This window comes from Lissotriton helveticus, assembly GCF_964261635.1.
Source record: "Lissotriton helveticus chromosome 1_1 unlocalized genomic scaffold, aLisHel1.1 SUPER_1_unloc_49, whole genome shotgun sequence".
In the NCBI taxonomy this organism is placed as follows: domain Eukaryota; kingdom Metazoa; phylum Chordata; class Amphibia; order Caudata; family Salamandridae; genus Lissotriton; species Lissotriton helveticus.
The window spans coordinates 62,484-67,766 of NW_027611691.1; positions in this window are offsets into that span (position 1 = coordinate 62,484).

A 5,283-nucleotide genomic window follows, 5' to 3' on the forward strand; every position below is an offset into this window, starting at 1 on the left:
TGGAGTATGAAAAAACAGGAGGAAGTGACAAAATTTACGTGTCCTTCAAAAGAGTTTGTTGTCAACGTATACACCAAGATTTTTGACTCTGGTAATCGGGGTAGGGAACACCCCAACTCCTGTGGCCACAGGTGGGGGCCCAGAACAATATGTTCCTGCCTAAAAAGCAGAACCTTGATTTTCCCCGAGCTCAGTTTTAGACAGTTTTTTGACACCCAACTACCGACTTGTAGTATACACTCATGGAAGCGAGCTGCAGTGTCATCAGGGTTGCTGGCCACAAACCCCACAATGTGGGTGTCATCAGCAGGGGATACCATTGCAAAGCCAAATGATTTTATAAGGTTAGCCAAAGAGGTTATGTTTAAGGAAAAAAGGGTCGGACTAAGGGCAGAGCCCTGAGGAACTGCACACGGTTGACAGAAAGAGGGCGACTTGAAGCCATTGAGCTCAACAAATTGCTCTCTATCTGAAAGGAAATATTTAACGAGCTTAAGGGCCTTGTCCCTGATCCCTAAAGTGAAGAGACAGTCAATAAGAAGGCTTTGGTTAACTGTTAAAAGCTGCAGAGAGTTCCACAAGGTCAGGGCAGCATTTCCACCTGTGTCAAGGGTTTGCCGTATCTCTTCTGAGGCAATATTCAGAGATAGCCCATCTGTTGGCTTCTAAAGTCAAATTGGGTGGCATCCAGAAGTGAATTATAATTAATAAAATGTGAAAGCTCAGAGTTCTCAGCCTTCTCCACAACCTATGCAGGGAAGGGAAGACGCAAGATAGGCCTGTAATTATTTCTATCGCTCCTGCTACGTTGGGCTTTTGAGGAGAGGCAGAATGGAGGCCGTCCTATATTTCTCAGGAAAATAAATAGACGTGAGCATCCTGTTGAGGATGCCCCCGAGGTGCCTGGAGACGGCATCAGGTGGCAAGTGAAGAATTCTGGGAGGGCCGGGATCCTTGGGAGAGCTACATTTAATTTGGCTAAATAATGTTTGAACTTGATCTTCCGATAGAAGATTAAAAGATAGCAGAAACGTATCTCCGACTGAGGGACAGGCTCCCCGTGTCATAGAGTGAGGGACAGCCGTATTTTCTGTTGTACTGATCGAGTCAGGGAGGTGGCATCTGCCAGTACCCGACACTACCCGATCCCAACTCCTTTGCTGACCTATTTCCTGTTGTTCTGATGAGGTCTGAGGGGGTGGTAGCCATCATTACCAGTTCAATGCCTGTGTCCTTCTTATTGGTTACACCACAGGGAGGATGCTTGTGCGAACACGTATTATAGGTAGCTTTGACCTTATTTTGAAAAAAAAAGTTGCTAAGAAATTGCAGAAGGATTCGTCGGCAGTAATGTTTTTACGTTCAGGAAGCTTGCTCGGTTCTATCACTGTCACAAAGAGTTCTTTGGGGATGTTTAAAGAAGATTTAATTTTGACGACATAGTGACTGGATTTTGCTTTAAAATCATATCCTGGTAGGCCCGAATGGCCTGCTTGTATGGGATCTGATCACAGGGATCATAGTGGATGTGCAGTTTCCTTTCTAGCCTTCTGCAGGCTTGTTTGTGAGCTCTAAGGTTCTTGTCAAACCAAGGTTTCGGAGGGAAAAAATCTTTTATTTTTCAGATTTTTAAATGGAACAAGCGAATGGACACTGGAGTCAATCCACTGATGATATACATCCGTGACTGCATCTAAATCTGCAGTAATCTCAGGCATAGATTGAGTGAGCTGTGCCATCAATAGTTCAAGGGTCATTTTATACCAGGAGCGGCATAAGAACCACAGCGGCTGAGGATGAACAGTGAGAACATGAGCTTCCAAATTCAGTTGAAGCATAACTGCATGATGGTCTGACCAGAGAAGTGGACGTGCAGCAGTGACTTGAAGAGAGGGATTGTCTGAGAAAATACCATCTAATAAGTGGCCGGCTGAGTGTGTGAGAGCCGTCACTAACGGGTGTGACCGAGACTTGCCCCATGGTCTGAGAGATCGATCCTATCTTTATCTGCACAATTTTCAAGATGGAAATTGAAGTCACCGAATAGAGTGAAATCGAGGGAGTTGGGTTTAATGTCCTAGAGCTGATTGTTACTATTTAAGAAGGCTGTCCTAGGGTCTGGGGGTCGGTAAATAGTACCCCATTGAAGGAGTCACTATTAGAAAGAGCAATTTTATATGCAGGCGCTCCATAATCAGATGCGGCTGGTGATGTCTCAAAGGAGGCTTTGAGGTTGTCCCTGTAAATGATTGTTAACCCACCGCCCCTTTCCACAAATGATCAAGCCTGAAATTGCACAACAATTAGATCTGGGTGGGATGAAGCATCTGCTCAGGTCTCAGTGATGAAAGCAAAATCCAGTGCACAAACTTCTAGAAAGTCCACAAAATAGGATGCACTCTCTGTTAGAGACCATGCATTAATAAACATGCCTCTGATTTCTCTCTGAGGAGTGGGTAACCTGAAGACATGCGGTGTAGGAGAGATAAGTGCGACAATCCTGGAGGTGCTCAGAGTGAGCTTACAATCTGGGCAAATATTCTCGACGATAGTATCATTCGGAATAAAGTAGGGCCTAAACAAGGCTTACCTAAAGGTTCAAAAGTGAGCAGCTCATCCCGTGAGTAGCGGATATGAACTGCCAGATGGGGGGGTGAAACCAACAGGAGGACCGGCGCTGAGCACAGTCTAAGCCCGTACAAGCTTAGAAGAGCTTGCCATAGGCGCCACTTCGGCGCGCCGTAGATCTGTCTTTGTAGCACAACCTCCGGGGGTGAGCCAGAGAGGCATATACAAAACGAAAGTACTACTCATCACAATATTAGCAAGTTTAAAAGATAATGTGAGGGAAAAATATAAACCTAATTAGGGTCCAGCAACCCCTGCGACCTTCACACGCTCCCTGGTGAAGTATCAGCTACTGGTAACAGAGACAAAGAAAGGAAATGGTGTCCAACGCTAGCAACACATAAAACAAAAGTCATAACAATCCACCATTCCAGAGTGGCGTTAGGGGAGCCAGATACCTCCCAAAACTACATAATTGTGTAATACAGGGCAATCAAAAATCTGCACAAGGCGCTGCTGACAGAAGTCCTGTCTGGAAGAAAGATCTGCACAGGGCACAGCTGACATAAGTCCTGCCTGGAAGGAACATCAAAATTAGGTGCAACCGACACAAGCCATGCCTGGAAGGAAGGTCTACACAAGGTGCCGCTGACAGAAGTCTTGTCTAGAAAGGAAGATCTGCACAAGGCGCCACTGACGGAGATCCTGCCTGGAAGGAAGTTCTGCACAGGGCACAGCTGACAGATGTTCGGCTTTGTGGTGACCTCAAAGCAGTGAGAGACCCTCAAACCACAAGATCCTTCAAGTCCAGCTAGCCACACTGGACACAATGTACACCAAAGGTCTGATTTAGATTTCAGCGGATGGTTTATTCCATCACAAATGTGACAGGTATCCTGCCCACCCCATTAAAAATGCATTACAACCTGTGGCAATTATAATAAGGCAGACAGGATATCTGTCACGTTTTGGTAATGCCTTTGTGTAGTTCGCAGAGTTTTACTCCGCTGAACTCCACGAAGTGCCAGGGAAACTCCGCCGCACTCTGCGGACTTCCGCTAGTGGCAGAGTTTCTTAAGTTGCGCTGCTCTCACAGATTTTTTGTGCCAGGATTTTGTCACGCACTGTAAAATCAGCACGAACTGCACTACACATCGTGCCAGAGGGCGCTGCTGCTTTCTGCCGCTCAAATTGACATTCTAATCAAGTGGCAGCTGCATCAACAAGAATGGCATATTTCTACACTCGAGTAGTCGCAACCTGCTGCGACCTCCCGCAATGATAAATCTCACCAGTAGGAGGTCTAGCGCGTTGTATTTTCTCACAAGCGCTCGTCACCTTACCTTTGGCGAACCGCTTGAGAAAAAAAACTCTGTTCTGCATCACTTTGTGGAGTTTTTTGGAACAGAGTGGGCAAAACTTTACGAGGTCTGCGGCAGAGCGGAATTCTTCACCCAGCCCTAGTTTTGAGGCAATAATCTGTTGAACAAATTCCTAACTAGGCTCTATGTCTGCAATAAGTGTTGTAGAAGAAGTGAGTTCCATGGCCTTGTGACTATTGGGCCGTTATCTGACTTCTGATGATCCCCACAGAGTGAGTGTGCAGCCAGAAGGCAGTAGGGCGGTCAACAGACAGGAAATTAGGTAAATTTGAATATGAGAAATATGGAAAGGTAGAAATGCTGCATCACCCGTGGCAAACTTACACCTCCTCCCGCTCTACCAAATGCCCATCCGGTCACAAAGTGGCATCCTGGGCCCCAAATGGACATTATGCCAGATGCCATGTAATGGTGAAAAAAGGGGGAAAAAGAGTAATATGCACACATCTGCTGCGGGGATAAGTCAGGTAAATTATTGGTTGTGATGGATTCTCTATAAGTACTAAATGACTTCTATTGTCGAATATTAAAGATATGAATCAACGTTTGTTTACCTTATCTATGCTTATAGTGTATAGGATGGGCCTTACAGTGAATCCCTCGCTCTGTTTCACCTAAAAGCCCCGGAAGGAGTTGCATCTTACAGAACTTTATCTGCTTTATGAAGAACTAAAGACTTGCTTTTTAAAGACTTTCAGGGTGTTGTAAGCTGCATTAGTTTCAGGGAGAAGGACAGATATTATGGCGATAGGAAACCCCCTGAACTCACAATAATGTTCCGATCTTCCAGGTTGGAAGAAACCAGAAATGCTTGAACCAAGAGAGCTGTTGAAAGTGTCAAAGGTGACTTATGAACAGCAAGGTAAAGACTGGAGTTGGTATCTGCGATGATCTTAAGTGAATAGGAAAGGGAAGAGAAGAAGTGTGTGAATAGAGTTACTTTTGTTGTATAATTCGTAAAGATTTACTGGACATTTTGCAGCCCAGCCTGATCCATCTCTTTTTCTAAAATCTATTGTTGTTTAAATGAAATTTTGACCATATGCGTCTATCTTAAGCTATACCGCTAACCACTTGGGTGCTCCGGGAGCACCCTTACTTTGCTAAGTTACTCTGTAAACACTGGTTTATCACCTTCTTTTCAGACATTAATAAGATGTCACCTGATCAACAGAATGGTTAGTTAAATATCTGTGTATGATGAAATATTCCTTGCTAAGTTTCAAAGGCGGTAAAGAAGAAGGGGGAGATTTACTAACATTGTGTGCCGTGTTTTCGTCACAAAAGTGTCACAAAACAACGCAAAAAACATTTTTCCTAATTTAATTTCAAG